We start from the raw sequence: 18,777 nt of genomic DNA, 5'->3' as shown, positions 1-18,777 counted from the left end.
ATATAGAGTAATTTTTAATATGCTTTGGACCAGTTTAGCTTTAGAGATAGCAACAAAGCTAAACGGATTTGGTAATATCCTTGGTTCTGTGTAAATAAAATCTGAGTTGTCTATGAACAGCTAGTAAATGTAAGGTATACTACTCTCTATTAGAAAATCTGAGAAGAATACTGGTAGTTTGACGACCTGATTAAGGTTCATTGCGGATGCCTTCTATGGGAGGAAAGTGGCATTCATTCTTAAAGACACACTGCCCTTATTAAAAATAATATGAGGAAGTTTACAGGATAGTGCTTGCAATTTGGAAATCCTCCTTGTGAAAGCAATGATCACCAGTAAAATAGTTTTCTAAGAAAGGAAAATTAAATCCACTGTGGCAACTGTTCAAAGGGAGCCCAGGTTAAGGCCTGTGACATGATGGTTACGTCACAAGGAGGAACTGGATCCCTAAAATGGGTCCTCAGTAAGAGGGTTTTCTTCAGAAAGGCCTGTGAAATCTTTAGAGAAGCTATGGGAGTTTGATTTTGTCCAATGTGGAAGTTGGAAATGGCTGCCAACTGAAACCTGATTGCTGAAAAAACAAAATTATTTTAGAAAAGATCTGACAAGAGGTTGAGAATGGAAGGAAGAGGTGCTAAGAAAGGGCCTGTTCCCTTAGAAGATGCCCAAATAAAAAATCATTTTCATTTGCTCAATTAAACTTTCCTAGTATTTTATTTTTGTGATGCTGACAGAATGTGAGTTACTGAAGTGGACAGTCTGGCATCTCTGGCAACTGGTAGAATTGGAGGAACCAAGTTAGCATCAAGGTTTTTAGATTGCCTGGATGGATGATGACTCAGGAGGTCTGGAGGGCAATCCAACATCCAGGGCAGATGTACTAAAGGAGGCTAGAGGAAGAACAACCAAACTTGCCAGAGCCAAAAGGGAGCAATGAGGATCACTCTGGCCTTGCACCTTCTGCCTATCTGAATGAATTTTGTCATCAAGAGTATTGGAGGAAAGGCATATAGAAGACCCAGGGGCCAGTTGTGGACTACAACATCCCTCAGTGATTACCCTGTACAGAAGTCAGGGCAAAATAACTGTTTTACTGATTGTTTAGTTATGAAGCAAAAAGATTGAAGCAAGGTTGGCCCAATGACTGAAGATGTGAGTTGCCATTGCTTGGTTGATGGACTGTTCATGAGGGAAGAGGGTAGATCTGCTCAACTTATCTGCTAGAACACTGGAAGTTCCTGGGATGTGCGTTATGAGAAAGGAACAGGAACACATCATCCATTACCACACTCTCATGGCTTCCCAGTAAAGTGGATATAAACAGGTTCCCCCTTGCCTGTTGATGTACCAGACTACTGCCATGTTGACTGTCTGGAGAGATCACACCCTCAGAGAGGGAGTCCTGAAAAGCCTGCAGTGCAAGGAGGACTGCCCTCATCCAAGATATTGATGTGATGACTGGCCTTCAGGGGTAACCAAGAACCTTGGACTATCTTCCCTTTGAAATGCCCCTACCCACACACCCCAGTAGGGAAGCATCTGTAGTTACTGTGGCCAGTGGATGTGATGGGGAAAAGGGTCGACCTTCCATTATCACTTTGGAGATCAAACACCACCTGATGTGAGTCCTGAAAATAGGTGTTACATGAATTTGAGCATATATTGGATGCAGTCTTTGGGACTACTGAATGAACAGGGTCCATTGAAGAACTATCATGCAAAATTTTGCTGGGGGAACTAGCATGAATGTTGCCAGCAACCTTAGCAGTTAGAGAATGAGTCTTGCTGGTGAGGAGGGATGTTGAAGAACTTGAACAGCTATATGATGTAGAGATGATACCCTGGCATCCAATGAACTCTGTTGTGCAAGTGCCAACCGACTCTTTGCCTGATTGACTAATTCCCAATTGCTGGGCAAGTTTGATGTTGTACCAGAAAATCCCTGACTGGAGCAGTGATGAGCCAATTGTCTAAATATGGGAATGCCTGGAATGCTTGCAGTCTGAGATACTCTGCTACCACCTCCATGCTTCTGGTGAACACTCAGAGGGCTACAGTAAAACCAAAGGGCATACCCTGAACTGAAAATGATTGGCTCCCAGTTTGAAATAAACTTCTTGGACTACCTTGCTATTTTGTAAATATAGTATGCATCTTGGACATCTATAGAGCACATTCAGTCATTCTTTCTCAGAAGAGGTAGAATGGACTAAACTGTGGCCATTCAGAACTTCATCAGCTTCACAAACTGACTGAGGTGATTTAGGTCCAAAATCTTCCCGAGACCCCGTTTTTTTTTCAAAACTGAAAACAATCTGGAATAGATTCTAGATTATACCTAGTCTAGGGGAACCTGCTGGAGAACTGTTTTTTTCTAGCAGCTTTTTTATGTCTGGTCCTGCAGATTCCATCTGACTAGGTGAAATGTCAGGAATCCTTTTTTTCTAAGGAGGGAAAAGAAAGGGGGGGGGAGTATAGCCTCTGGTGATTATCCCCAGCACCTATGTATGTTGTACGGTGACCTGCCAGTCTAGAGGGTGCAAAAATAAGCACCCTCAACTGTTTCCAGAGTGCAGAAGTCAGGCAATCATTCAGGAGTGCTAATAGGATCTCTCAGTGAAAGGACTGCAAAATCCTTGATTTGGCAGTCTGCCTCTAGGGTAATGTCTGTTGAAATTGCACCCCTCCCCCACCCCAGAAGGGTCTGTCTACAGAAGTTCTTGGTGAAAACTCTGAAACTTTCTGAACCATATCTTCTTCCCCTTTTCTGGTTTCTAGATTAGGTTGTTTGAGAAGTGAAGTGGATTCCCAAGACAGACTGGGTCTTACTATCTTGCTCTCTCTCAGTAAGTATCTTTTTAATCTTTGGTCTAAAATATGTTGAACCATTGATGGAGGCATTAATGAAGGGCATCTTCATGCCTTCTGTAAAGTCATATGGTCACATCCAGGCATGTTTATGGATAGCTATGCCAGTGCCTCCTACTCTAGCTGTACATCAGCTGCACTTAAAGCAGACGCATGGATACATTGGATGTCAACTGCAGGGAAGACAATTGAAAGTCCACTGTTTTCTGGACATCTGATGGTAAGTTATCCCCCATTAAAAACATGTCATATGAGCAACATAGTGTCATGCTCTGAGTGCAAAAGTCGCTGATGCACATGTCCTTTTTCCGAATCTGTCCAACGTCCTTGACTCCCTGTTGGAGCTGGACAGACATACTCTCTTCCAAGAAATGCTACTTCATAGCTGCCTCCACAACCATGGCAACTACTGGGGGATCCTTACTCAAATGCATCTTATTCTTTGGGGTTATCAAGATTTTATCCAGTTTCTTTGCAGTTGACTTCACCACATCAGGGTCCCCTCCAAGCTTGCTGTACCACCAAGTCAATGAGGCCATCAGCATCTGACAACACTTGAGAGGTAGAACAGCCAATCCAAAAGCCTTGAGGAACACAGACCCCCCCCCCCCCAAGTTATTTTATCAATTCTAGAACATCCCCTCATGTGATGTCTTCCAGAGGGGATTGTAGGGACCTTTCAGCATCATCCAAGTCTGTGTCTTCTGTTATGCCATGGTGGAGGAGTCTGAATGTCTCCTCTTACACATCTGACTCTTAGGACCCTCTCTCATTTGAGTGGTGAGAAAAAGCTCAGAATCAGATGGGGAACTCATGTGGTGAGCAACCCAAGGCTGAATGAAGCTGACTCTCCCAGTTGCTCAGGATGCACAGAGTCAGAGGCAGCATCTAACAAGGGTTACATACATAATACAAATATTTCAAGCGCAGGCATTAAAAGCCTTTCTAGCTTGCCAATATACCATAAAAAGAAGTGATGTCTTACAATAACGTTCCATCTGTATTGTTGATCTTTGTTCAGTCATTATGTATGGGCATCAGTTCCAAGCTCAGAACCGAGCCGGCCATTTTCCAAGCTTGTGTCAACTTCAAACTCTCGAGCTAAATTCTTACCCACAATTCCCCTCTCCCTGTTACCTCAGATTGAGTTTGCAAGTTAAAGAAGGTAGAGGAGAGGCTACCTCTGGTCAAATAACCTAAGAGAGCTGGATGGTGAGATCCACTAGAAGCCACAGGAGGGGGAAGGAGGGAGGGTTATAATGACTGAACGAGGATCAACAATACAGATGGAACGTTATGGCAAGACATAACTTTTTTATCTGATATTGTTAATCCTCGTTCATTCCTTATGTATGGGAGAGAGTCCCCGGCTACCTCTGTTCTTGGGAGGCTCTCATGGAATGACATTCCTGAGTACCATAGAACCAAAAGATGCTCTTCCCCTGGAGGCCAAATCCAATTTGTAATGATTGATGAAGGTATGAGGCATAGCCCAAGTTGCAGCTGCACAGATGTCATGTAATGAAGCTCTGGCATGGAAGGCAGTAGAAGTTGCCACTGACCTTGTTGAATGAGTTTTCATGGTAGTAGGCAATGAGATATTACAATGTGTGTAAATAAAGGTCACACAGTCCTTCAACCATCTAGCTAATGTGACCTTAGCAACAGCCGATCCTAATCTAGGTCCAGAAAAGGCCAAAAATAACTGGTCAGATTTACGAAAGGGTTTAGTCATGTTCAGGTAAAAATGGATTTGCCTGTGTATAACAAGGGTATGTAGGCAATACTCTCCTCTGTTTGAATGGTTGGGAAAGAAAACTGGCAATTCAATGGCTTGATTAATGGACATTTCAGAGATCATTTTAGGCAGAAATGACGGATTAGTTCATAGAGACACTATCTCTATGAAAAATCAAGTATGGACTCTTGATACATAGAGCTTGAAGCTCAGAAATATGTCTGGCAGAAGTAATAGCGACCAAAAATGAGGTTTTCCAAGACAAATACTTGAGGTCACAAGAAGAGGCTGGTTCAAAAGGTGCCATTGTCAGAGCTTGTAGAACTAATGATAAATCCCATGGTTGAATAGGTTCTCTAAAAGGTGGCTTCAGATGATTCACACCTTTTATGAAGGTCTTGCACAATTTATGGGACATAAGAGAGGAATCTTGGACACCCTCATGAAAATTAGAAATTGCAGCCAAATGAACTCTAATGGTAGAGGCCGATAGACCCAATTGAAACAGATCGGCCAGATAATCTAGTATAATTGGCACTGGTGCAGAAAATGGGTCTACTACTTGCTTATCTTTCAGCCAACAGGTAAATCTTTTCCACTTGCTCAGATAAGTAATTCTAGTGGAGGACTTATGAGAAGCAATGAGAATATCAGGTACTGGTAAAGAAAGATCATTCTGCCTGGCAATCAAGGGAATTGGAGTAGCCAAGCCATTAGCTTCAGGCTGTTCAGGCTGGGATGAATCAGGTTCTGTGGATGTGAGATCAACTCCAATATTGGATGGAGGATCCATGGTCGATCTAGTAGGTGAGGCCAAAGGAATGAGAACCAAATCTGTCATGGCCAATATGGTGCTATGAGGATTACCTTGCTCTTCAACCACCGGGCTTTCTTCAGAAACTGGGGAATGAGAGGAAAGGGTGGCAATGCATAGAGAAGACCCAAGGGCTAATCGTGGACTAGAGCATCCCTGGGTGACTCTGTCCCGGAGGGGGAATCAGGGTGAAGTAGTTGCTGCATTTGTAGTTGGCCGGGGATGCAAAGAGGTCACAGCAAGGATGGCCCCAGCAGTGGAAGATCTCTGCCGCTATCAAGGAATTCAGGGATCACTCATGAGGTTGCAGAATGCACCTGCTGAGTCTGTCTGCTATCACGTTGGAACTCCCGGGAATGTGCATTGCTAGAAGAAAATGGTTGGTAGCCATTGCCCATTGCCATATCCTCATGGCCTCTCGACAAAGGGGGTAAGATTTGGTTCCACCTTGTTTGTTGATATACCAGACCAACACCATGTTGTCTGATTGAATCGCAATTGTCCCAGATGGCAGCAGGGGATAGAATGCTTGCAACGCCAGAAGCACCGCCCTCAGCTCTAGAACATTTATATGCAGATTGGCCTCCGGTTGGAACCAAGTGCCTTGGACTGTCTGTCCCTGACATACCCCCCACCCCATCAGAGAGGTGTCCATGGTCACTGTGGCCTTGGGTTGCTGAGGGGAAAAGGGGTGAGACCATTGAGAGAGATTGTGTGTCATCCACCAATTTAAATCCTGTTTGCACCTGTGGGTTACTCAAATCATGGCTGAAAGAGGATGCTGAAAAGAATACCATTGGGTGAGCAGTAGCCATTGTAGAAGCCTCATGTGAAACCTGGCCAGGGGAACAATGGTGATGGAGGCTGCCATGGAACCCAACAGTTGTAGAACCGAGTGAGCCGTGGATTGTTCTTTTGAAAGGACTGGAATTAGTTGTTGCTTTATCCTTAAAATTCTGTGTTCTGGAATAGCAGCTCTGCAGTTTTTTTGTGTCCAAGATAACCCTTATGAATTCTGTCGACTGAGATGGGGTGGGATTGGATTTTTGCCAGTTTATGGTTATGCCTAGCCTTTGAGCAGCAAGGAGAGAGTATGCCAGGGCTTTTTCCAGTAGATGTCTGGTGGGGATGGAAATGAGCCAGTCGTCTAGGTACAGAAACACCTGGAATCCTTGAAGTCACATGTGAGCTGTGACAACTGCCATGCACTTTTGTGAACACTCTGGGGGATGTAGAGAGTCCAAAAGGCAGTACTCTGAACTAGTAGTGACTGGCTCCCACATGGAAGCGCAAAAATCTTCTTGATGGCCTGTCCACCTTTATGTGGTAGTACACATCTTGAAGATCTATAGAGCACATCCAATTGTCTTTTTCCAAAAGTGGGAGGATAGACTGTATACCATCCAGAATTTTTGTACTCTCACAAATTTGTTCAATACACTGAGATCCAAAATTGGTCTCCAGTCCTTGGTTTTCTTTGGCACCAAAAATAGTCTTGAGTAGAATCCGGATCCTGTCTGGTCTGGAGGGACTATTTGGATGACTCTTTTTCTTAGCAGCTTTTCTGTCTCTAGTGCTGCTTCTTCCCTTTGGGAAGATTTTTTGAAGGGACGGGACGCAGACTGAAGGGGATATGATAACCTCTGGTTATGATCCTTTGTACCCAAGAATGGGTGGTGATGGTTAGCCAGGCAGAAGGGTACAAGGAGAAACATCCCCCAACCACCTCCAGAGGAAAGGAGGTAGGCCGCTCTTCAGGAGCGCTGGTAGGATTGACCAGGGAAAGAATCCCTGGAACCCTGGTTATGTGGTTCCCCCCTCTGCCCCAAAAAGAGTGTCTTCCCTGTGAGTTTCTCCCTCTGCGTCTGGGGGAGAACTTGGCCTGTGTGTCAAGGAAAGGACCCTGAGATTTCTTGAATCATATCTTCCCACTCTTTTGGTTTTGGGAGAAAGCACGTTGAGGGGATGAATACTGAACACCTACGGCAGAGAGGGTCTTACCGTCTTGTTCACATCTGGCCAGTTTGCTTTTAACTTTGGGCCCAAACAACGAGGAGGGTTCAATGGGGGCATTAAGAAAGTAAGACTTAAAAGTTTCCATGAAGTTGCACAAGTGCATCCAGGCATGTCGTCTCAAGACTGCAGCTGAACCCAGTGCTCTAGCTGCTCCTTCTGATGCATCAGAGGAGTTAGATATAGACTCAATGGTGGGCCAGCTGAGACGCCACTTTGTCATGGACCTCATCAGTGACTGCACTAGCCAAGATTTCAGAGAGCTCAGAAACCAGATCCCTTTGAAGCCTGGCAAAATGTGCCATATAATTCAGGGACCCGATAGCAAAGTTTGCTGAAGCAACAATGTGCTTCCCTATTCTGTCCAGGGCCCAGGACTCTCTGTTAGGTGGATGGACAGACTGGCTTTCTTCTTCTGCCAGATCTTTTTTTGTTGCGGCCGCCACCACCAAAGCATCTACAGGAAGACTTTGGACCAATGGGGATCTGAAGCAGGAGGGGACAAGATCTTATCTGGCCTCCGGGGAATAGCTTCAACAGTATCAGGGGCCTTCCAAGCATGCTGCACGATGAACTTGATAAGTTCATCGGCAGGTGGAGTAACCCAGGAGGTAGGGAGCCGGAAGCCTGCAGGAACACAGATTCTTCAGGGGTCAGATTAGAGGGCTGCCAGTCACCTCTCTGTTTCAGGATTTCAAAGATATCACCAAAGGATACCTCAGAGAGTGACTGAGGTGATCCTTCCCCCTCATCAAGATCTGTGTCTTCGGTGAGAGACTCCTCTGTGGAGTCCATGTGCTTCCTCTTACACAAACTTTTCCGATGGACCTCCTCAGCAGGAGAAGCTGGGGAAGACAACGGAAAAGGGGATTCCTGACGGAATATGTCCTGAGGCCCTTGCACCCCATGTCCAATAGGTGCGACTTGTGAAACCAGTGCACCAGAGAAGGGCAGAGGTATAGACAGTCCAGTATCACCAGCAGCAGCAAAAGCCTTCTCCATCAGTTGGAAGGCTGGTCCACCTTGAGAGGAGTGTATGTCCCCTGAATGGCTCAGCCTGCCAACTCGGAGTCCCTGGATGGCTGTGGAGCAGCAAGCTCTTCGTATCACAGCTGACATCCTGGGTCATAGCAAAACTTTCCTGCCATGAAGGCAACTGCAGTTCCTTAGTGAGATCCATAAAGGGAACCGCAGAAGGGGAAGACTGTACTATATCCATGGACTTCAAGGGGAATGAAGGAGGAGAATAAGAGGGTGTCTTTGGGGATGGGTGATCACCTCCCAAGAAAGGATAGTTCCTGGGGGGTGGAATACCTCTGGCCAAGAATGCCTGGTCCACAAGACGCAACACATCATGTTCAGAAAGACTTCTAGTGGACCTCACAGAGACTGAGGGAGAAACAGGCCTGTCCACAAAAGAGGCAGACTTGGTGCCCATCTCATCTGATCGCACCGAGGACAACAGTGCCGAGAAAGACTGAACTACTGTAGTCTGCACCGAAGAAATCATCGGTACCGATGTCATTGTCTGCACTGACACAGGGATCGGTGCCAAAGTGGTTGTCGGAGCCAAAACTGGAACTGACAAAACTGGAGTCAGTAATAAAGGCCTCGGTTCCGAGGAAGATCTCGGAGCTGACACGGTCAAGGTCTGCGCCAAATGAACGGTCGTTGCAGATTCAGTAGTAAAGGTCTGAACTGAGGAGCCCCTCAGTGCCGATATGAAGAAGGCTGCAGGAGAGGATGGTGCCGAAGGTCTGGGCACCAAAAGCACTGGGGCTGACTGTAAGAACTCTGGGGTCGAAATTTTAGCCTTTTCAGATTTTGATTGGTGAGAGTCCCCAGCCGGGGATGAAGGCAAGGATTTAGCCTTAGTAGAAACATCCATTTTCTTATGGGCTTTAGGAGGGGTTGAGATCTCTGACCCAGAAATAGCCTCTGAAAAGGGAGATTTTAGAAGTCCCTTCAGTATTAGCTTATTTTTCCTTTCTAATAAAGTTCTATTAGAAAAGTTTTCACATATAGTACAAGGTGGTTCAACAGATAAATGGGAAGCTCCCAAACAATAAACACAAAGAGTGTGCATCAGAAGTAGGCAGTTTGTGTCCACAATCAGAACACCGCTTAAACCCCGGACTACCCTTTTTATCTGCCATATTAACAAAAAGAAAAGTACCAACAATGGTACAAGAGAGTACCCGAAGGTATAAAAAAGGAAAGGGATTACCAATGATGGTAAGGAGAAATTACCTCTCGGTAAAAAGGGTAAGTAAAAAAGAGAAAAAAACCTGATCAAATTATAAACGCTAGATGCGACAGGGCAAGGGACAATAAAATATCAACTTTTCTGACAGAAAAGTAACTTGTAAAGCAATTAAACAACAATTGACTCTACTTAGCTCAAGAGAAGTAGCTTGACATGACTGGATGGCAACGCGGCAAAGAAAATCTGAGGTCACAGGGAGAGGGGAATTGTGGGTAAGAGTTTAGCTTGAGAGTTTGAAGCTGATGTGAGCTTGGAAAATGGCTGGCTCGGTTGCGAGCTCAGAACCAATAACCATACATAAGGAATGAATGAGGATTAACAATATCAGATCACTTGTTCCCATAATAAGTGTCCAGGCTGTTCTTAAAATATCTAAACTAGTACATGCTTTAATGTAGTTTGGTAGTCCGTTCCATGCATCAACTACTCTGTCAGAGAGCCAATTAGTACACTTCTCATTTCTATAGAATCTTCTACATAGGTTGTCTGATGATTCTCTACTACTTTTTGATAACCCCAAACATTCCCAGAGGTAGTTGTCTCTAAATGCCCTATATATTTGAATAAGGTCTCCTCTTAGATATCTATGAGAGGCACTGTACAAGTTCAGATATTTTAGTCTTTCATAACTTAAATTTTCAGAATTATCTACCAACAAATTAACTTTTATACTCCAAGATCACTGCACATCAATGGTGGTAAAACATGACATGAGGTAACAGTAACTTTAAGAACACAATGTCTATTATGTTCTGTCCCCTGGTAGTTTTTTTTTTTTTTTTACAATCTGAAGCAATTGTTGTTCCTGAATATACACTGTGAATAATTTCCTTACTAACGTTGTTGAATCAATATTATTCCAGTCTGTTTCTGGTAAATTTAAGTCCCCAGATAATAGTCTTCCCTCCTGTGTTTCATCCAAGAAATGTATGAATTCCTCTAGGTCATCTGCACTTGACTTGGGTGGTCTTTCTACTCCAACAATTGTTACATGTTCCAGGGTTGTCTTTGTCACAGTTAAACAGTCTATAGTACTGGTATTATCACTGAACATGTAATAATTACAGGTCTCATAGCTATCTTTAATCCCTATTGTACACCTCCACCTGATCTTTTGTTAGACTGCCTGTTGCAGTAAAAAACATTTATACCCTGACAGAACTGGTTTCCAGTCATTGTTCTTTAACTATGTTTTACAGACAATAACATCAACTTTGTGGGAACACTAAATTTTCCAATAAAAAAAATATTATTAATGTTCTTAGCATTAACAACCATCAGAGATGTGTCAAATGTTGCTATTAGTGAACTTTTAAATTTTCAACCTGGCAAAAATTCTGCCTAGTGTTTGTCAAATATTGCAAAATATCTGCTGCAAAAATTCTCTTCTCTGATCTTGACAAATGCACGCCATCCTGTCTGAATACATGTGTGCCCAAAATAGGCTTGGATGCTCTACACATTTCCATTTTTTGAAACAGGACATTTTTTCCATGTAGGTATTTACCCAAAAATCTGTTCATTCACAGTGACCTAACTATTCTTTTTATTGGTGATTTGTAAAAAAAATATGTCCTCACACCAGTACAATCTATACTATCTAACAGGGCTGTCAGTTCCGTACTAACAGTCAGAGAATCCTTGCGGATTACATTATTTGTACCAACATGAATAAAGACAGATCTGTACTTCCTTACATTAAGGCATTCAAAGGCTTGTCTCACATGTTCTATTTTTACTCCTGGCATGCATAACACTATTTGACATTCATTATCTTCTCTGCAAAAATAAGAATCAGTTACTCTAATAATTGAATCTCCAATTACAAGAATATTTTTGCTGGCCAGCTCTGAAGAATCTGCAGCTTCTAATACAGCAATATCTGCTCTGTCAATTGTTATGAAGGATAGAACTTCATCACCAGTCTTATTAATCCTGCTGTTTTCAGTGTATTAAATTCTCGTCCAGCTGGTATTGTAAATCAACAGCTTGAGCCACACAGTCAACATCTGTCTTTCTCTTCTTTTTTCTAACAGTAATGTTCTTTAATCCTTCCATGTTCAGTTTTGATTTCTTCCCTTTCACCTGCCCCTTGCCTCTTTTTTCTACCTTCTCTGTTGGAAAAATGATGCCTTTTCCTGTAGATTGAAGGTTTTCTGCTAGAAAAATATCATCATTCCCTGTAACCTGTGTGTTACATAACAAAGCAGTGTCCTTTTTACTATGTATTCTCTTTCCTTTACAGTCAATCAGTTTCTTTTTCATCCATGTTATTTGGTGTGAACTTCTTCCTTTCTTTCTTTTTTTTGTTTCCTTCTAAACAAACTGGATCTTCAAATTGCTGAATACTTGCATCCAGAATTCCAGAGTTGTCAGGGGCATCATCTTATTTCACAGGGGTTGAATGATTTTTGCAAACAGGCGCATCATATCCTAAATGTGTTCTATTTCTATTTGTTCTATGCCTAACATGGGTGTATATCAGAAGTTCGAAACCTCCAATCTGGAAGTCCGAAGACTGAAAATAACAAAGCTGCGGAACATTGAATTCTTTCCCAGGGAAAGAATTTGATGGTCCGTTTCCACGGCTTCGCTATTTCCTCCACTGTGGTGCGATCTCAGAGTTGGTATATTTAAGTAGGGGGGGTGAAGCCGCCCACATTAGAAACAATTTGTAGTGTTCGTGTGTTTCGCGTTTTGTACTGGAATAGCGATTTTTTTTCCCTGGGAAAAAAAATCGCTGTTCTCAGTCTTTGGAGTATTCAGTTTTCGAAGTTTTGGGTTAGATATTTTCTTAGTCAAAGTTTTGACACTTCGACTATGTGATATACACCCGTCTAACATTACTTATTTCATCAGTCCAGTCATTAATATATGAAACAACAGTTCTCCAAGCCACGCCAATTGCACAAGTGCAATCATCACGTCTAAATTTACTTCTAACAATGGTAAGCAAATCATCCAACTTTTGACACAAGGAGCACAGATCACCAGTGCTATCAGCTGTTACCTTTAAATATGCATAGCATTTATTACACTGTACAAGATATTTCTGCATTAGCAAATCGTTAATTGCATACTCATTTAAGGAATCCATATTCAGATTCAAATTAATAAAATATTGTAAAAGAAAAGAATATTCAGAAATAGTAACCACAGAATTCAAGGAGAACTTAAATCATCTTCTATGACAAAAAAAATCACACCGGCAATATACAACTAAAAAATAAAGTACGGTAAAGTTGTTCTGACCTTACAAGTTTTGCAAACCAGACAAAAGTTGCAATTCATTTGCTTCGCGCTTGAAGGTGCGCAGTAACTTCTGCTCACTATCACTCTCAGTCGCACTTCTTTTTAACAGTAAAGATCAATAAATCACAAACCAAGGTAGGATTGTTTAGATGTGCTCAGGATTTTTCTCTCTGCAGTCTGTGTGAATTTATAGCTGTCTAAGCCCCTTGGGGTGGCTAGAGCTTGCCTGTCTAAAACTTCATTCCTAACAACCAACAGTGAACTTAAAGATAAAACAAGAAAATATGAATCAAAGTAAGTCTTGTTAACAAGCTATCTTTTCCTACCTACAAACAGTTAAAACAGTGATAACAGATACAATATAAATTCAAATAAAACTTCTCTTACCAGTCAAATCCACAGTAAATCACAAACCAAGGTAGAATTGTTTATATATGCTCAGGGTTGACATGGAGCCAAGCATGAGAGATACACCCCTTCTCTTGGCCTGGCAAGAATCCTTTCAGAAGCCTCAAAAGCTGATGCTGCAATTGGAGCTGAAGACACACTCCCTCCAATCTGAAAGAGCAGTAGGAGGAACATCCTCTGCTCTGATCCACCCCAGCTGCAAGGCTGGCAAAGCAACTGAGCTATCTAATGCCGATGCTCTGAGAGGAAGAGATGGCTATGAAGACTTCAGAGTCAACTCAACCCCCTGAGGCCTGGCACCAAGGCTTCTGCTCTGACGCTCATCCCAATCTGACAAAACTGGAGAAAAGATAGTAAGTGACAGTCGGAGTTGAAGTCGCGAGGACTGTCTGTCAGGTCTGATGAGGGTGCTCATGGGAGGCTTGGACACATGGGCAAATCTAATGGTTGGACCATAATCAGAGATACTAATTGAGGGGTAAGCTGGACCTGTGCCTAAGAAAGATGCCACTGGGAGAACTCCTAGTTGTATCTGCTTCCGGAGGAATATCAGCATCCTGTTAATGCCCACTTCAGTAAGGTTCCTCAATGAACAAAAAGACCACGATGAAGAAGCCACCAAAGGTGGTCTTGAAGAATGCCTTTCCTATAAAAAGGGGAATGGAGCCTAGGATTCATTAATGAAGAGGCAGCATTGATGAATGGATCTGACTATTAGTGGGATCCTACTGTCCTGAAGTTTTCGGTGTTGGACCCAAGAGTTCAGATTGCTTTCTGGTTTTCTCCAACTTTTTATCAAAATCTTTTTATTTAGGCTTTTATTCTTTTGTAGTGGCATTTGATTTCTCTGGTGTCATTGCTGCAGAAGCAGAGAAAGATGGTTGTGATGCTGACAATTAGACAGCGTCTCCATACTGAGTGGAAATCAAACCCCTTAACACCAGTTTGTCCATGTAGAGCCCTTGAACTGAAGGAGGCACAGGCCTCCCAATCTGCATCCAAATGTGCTGCCCAGTAGTGTAGTTAGGGCAGGGCAAGAGGAGCAACAGCCCCTGGGACAAATTGTTGGGGGCAAGATCAGTTGACCCCGATTGCGCTTTAATGTAATACCAACTTTAAAAATCAGTCCTGTATTTGCAGTAAAACCTTAGCACTCCATGCATGGTCTAAACTGTAGCAACTACAATTGCACCAGTTTAAAAGTAAAAAAAAAATGTTTTTTCTGTTAACTAAAACTTAAGTACTGTAGCGCTCCATGCAGGCAGGGTATAAACTGTATTGAGAAAACAAACTGAAAAATTTAAAAAAAACATGCCAGCCAGGGAGTACAGCATGTCTCAATTTTTAATTCTGGATGAGTGCTTTGTTAATGAAATATTAATTTCTTTAGATAAAGCACAATACACAAACAGCTCTTGAAATAAGGAAGCAATGGTCATGTGTTTGCCAAACCTCTTCTGTGATCCAATCACATGCTCAGTTTCTTGTTTGAATTTAGTGCCTTCAGGAAGTGGTTTCTTTTCTTGTTCTTAAGTTATAAAGCATTTAATTTAAGTTATTCAAATATATATATATATATATATATATATATATATATACATGACTAGTGAGCAAATACCAAAATAAATAATAAAATATGTGAAAAAAGTGCAACAAATAAATAAAAAGTAGTTATGTATTTATTTGACATTTCTTGACCAGGATTGGTCCAACTAGGCAAAGGCCTTTTTTCAGCAGAGGCCCAGGGAGAAAAGCTCCACATTACAAAAGTAAGAACATTAACATGAAAAAGTAATGTACATAACAGACATTTGGCAGACTATGGAGTATTAGTAAAAATATCCCTGGTTTGTAAAAGTAAGATGAGACCGAGAGTGAGGATTACCGGTAACAGTAGAGAAAGGAAGAAAGTAAAAGTCATGTTGGGGCTACTTGAATCTAAATTTGAATAAAATGGGGGTAGGGAAGAGTAAAGCAGAGTGAGTAGGAAGAAAGTCTAGATGTTGGAGTAGGAGCAGGGTTCAGGTGTTATCACAGATACATGTCCAGGTGCTGTTTAGATGTCGAGTGTTTTCTTAAATTCTTGGACATTGGAAATATTTCTCATTGTTAAGGAAAGTTTGTTTCATTGGAAAGCAGGAGAATAGCTATAAAGATTATGTCCAATTGATTTTTTAGGTTTGTGAATTTGTAATAGGCATTGGTCAGAACTTCTGAGGGAACAAGGTGGGGTGTACAGGGAGATTAATGCAGAGATGTTATGGCAGGAGGAGGGTTTGTTCAGGATAGAGTTGATGATTTGAAGTTGAGTAGATAAGAGCTGGTTAGGAAACTCAAGCCAGCTGAGTGTCCTCAGAGCAAGGCAGTGGTGAGATTTAGGAGACAGATTAGCAGCAAATCTAGCTATCTTGTTGTAGGCAGTTTCAAATTTGGAGAGAAATGAAGACTGTAAGTCAGTTAGAATTTGTGAGCCACAGAAGAGGTTGGGGAGGAAGTAGGCATGGGTGAGTGAGATTCTAGAGTCAGGGGTGTGGAACCTTTTGTTTCTATATAGTATACCAAGCTTTTGGTGGGTTTTCTTAATACAGTAATGAACATGCAGGTCAAATTTGAGCTGGTCATCTATGGTCACAGCAAGGAGCTTTGTATGGCTTTCAGATGTGATGGTAGTGTTAAGTGAAAAGATGGTAAATAATGAATTGAGGTGGTAGAGGGATTTAGGGAGAAAAAGGAGTCTACTTGTCCTTTTGGGCTTGAGAAAGAGTTGGTTATTAGTTAGCCAGGATTCAGTGAGGTTGAAGGATTTCTCTGTGATGGTTAGCAAGTGAGGAGGGTTGTCAGCAATGGAGATGATAGTGGAGTCATCTGCGTACCGAATGAGGGAGGACTGGGGGCAGGATTGGTGTAGTTGGTTGGTAAAGATATTAAAAAGAAGGGGACCTAGAACTGAGCCTTGAGGGACACCCATTTTGATGGGGAGAAAGGGGGAGCTAGCCATTTAATAGATTGCTGCCTGTCTGTGAGGTAGCTGTTGACCAAGAGATAGTTGGTGTGGATAAGTTGAGTTGGGAATGGAACCATTGCAGAGATTGAGTGTCTAAGCACATAGTCTTCAGAGTGTGAACTAGTATTTGGTGGTTGTGGAACCTTTTGTTTCTATATAGTATACCAAGCTTTGGAGAGATCCAAATTATCTGTTGTTACAGTTTTGTGATTAAGTGGATCAAGATGCAGCTGGTTGCAAAAGTGAAGAGAAAAAAAGTGTGTGTGGAGCTGTTTGAGCAGCTAAAAAGGCAGTCACTTAGTGAAATGCTATAGTAGGTAAAAAGGTGAATAAGAAAGCAGCCATGCAGGAAAGGAAGAGCAAGGTCAAATCATTTAGAAAAGTTTTGGGTTTGGTCAGAAGCATACCATGTCCATCCCTACAAATATAAATTCAGTGAAACATTGCGAATAGTTTAAAAATGCCTTCATTACCACCTACATAGTTGATAGCAAACTTATTAAATGGATTTTGAACAAAAACTGGCTGTTGGTATCAGAAGACAGACTAATGAAAAACTAGGACAAGAACCTATTATATACAGAAAAGGAACTAATATGAAGAACATATTAGAAGCAATGTACAACACATTAGAAGCAATGTATAACCCCCCCCCCCCCAAAAAAAAAAAAAAAACTTGCAACATGAACAAATGCAGACATTGTTCTTTTTGTAAATATATTCATATTGGAACATCCTTCGAAATCAAGTCACAAACTATCAAAGTAAAAGGAAAATACAATTGTGAAATCAATGGTGTAGTCTATGTGGCCCTTTGCCAATCTTGTCCTGTGTTTTACATAGGAAACAAAAAACATAAACTAAGAGTGCATATATGAACATATTTATGAATCAGAAAAATTAAGGAAACAAATGCACTTTACAAACATGTTAGAAATAACCTGGGACATGAATTTAAATTCACTATTATAGAAAAAGTCAGCCCTAACATGAGAGGAGGTCCTTGGTCACTGAATCTGGAAAAGCAAGAACTGTACTGGCAGCTTAAATTAAATGGCAGTGCATGGCCAGGACTGAAGGATTATATTTCTAAAGCCCCAGTACTTTAACGGCTCTGATGAGATGAAAAAGTTTAAAGGTTGTGGGTGCTTTAGGAAATACAATTACTTATTCTTCAAATGGGAATTGTTGAAAGTTAAAAAAAAATTCAACATCATCATTTCTCAGACATTTGTAAAATAATTTTACTCATTTTTTTCTAATTTTTATTTGTTACATGTTTATTTTTTCACTATTTACTGACTAGTTATGTTTATATGTTTTACACAAACACACACACACACACACACATATATATATATATATATATATATATATATATATATATATATAGATGGCTATATTAAATGAAATGCATTCTAACTTAAAAACAGCAGCACTTTCTGAAGATTCTACATTCACACAAGAAACTGAGCATGTGATTGGATCACAGAGGAGGCTTGGCAAACACATGACCGTTACTTCTTTATTTAAAGAACTGTGCTTTATCTGAAGAAGTTAATACGTCATTAACAAAAGTGCTCATCCAAAATTAAAACCGAGACATGCTATACTCTCCTGGCTAGCATGTTTTTCTTGTTTCTTATTTTTCACGGTGTAAATTGTAGCAACTGTTTGAAGCAGCTTGCCACAGTTTAAACAGAAGAAATTATTTTTTTTTTTAACCAAAACATGAGCGCTGTAGCACTCCATGTAGGCAGGGTATAAACTGTAGCAATGTTTGCTGCATTTGTAGGAAGCAGTTTGCTACAGTATAAACAGAAGAAATGATTTTTTAAACTAAAACATGAGCACTGTAGCACTCTGTGAAGGCAGGGTATAAACTGCTACAAATGTAGCAAATAGTTGCTGCAAACAGTTTAAGATTTTTTTTAAATAAAAAATGTTAAAGGAGTGTGGGGCAGGGCACAAAACAGGACCTGAATGGTTGGGGCAGGGGAGACGTCATGTAGCTGGACACCTGGTTGGTGTGCCAGTAGAGGGAATGTCTGTTTTTTCTTTGTTTTTTGTTTTTTTTTTTTTGCTGTTGACTAGAAGAGCTAAGGAGGGGGGGCATATATCTAACTGTAATAAGTCAATCACTCCCACATATCGGCTTACTATGGTGAAGTGCTTTTTTATTTTTTGCTCTTCGTTGCTTAAAGAGCAGAGGGGATGGGGTGCAGGTTCATAGTTCCAAGCCCAGTTTGCATGTTGAACTAGCTACATTTCTGGTGCTGCCCCTAGGCAGTACACAGAGAGAATGAGGGTCCTCCAGTGGAATTTTGTGGCTGCAGGAACTTTGTTGGACATTGTCAGGAGTAAGTCCTACTCACCAAAATCAAAATACTACATCCAGACACTACTAAGGTTAA

The sequence above is a fragment of the Protopterus annectens genome, chromosome 8.part0 (assembly GCF_019279795.1).
Source record: "Protopterus annectens isolate FY-2018-M chromosome 8.part0, PAN1.0, whole genome shotgun sequence".
NCBI lineage: Eukaryota > Metazoa > Chordata > Ceratodontiformes > Protopteridae > Protopterus > Protopterus annectens.
This window is presented reverse-complemented; position numbering follows the sequence as displayed.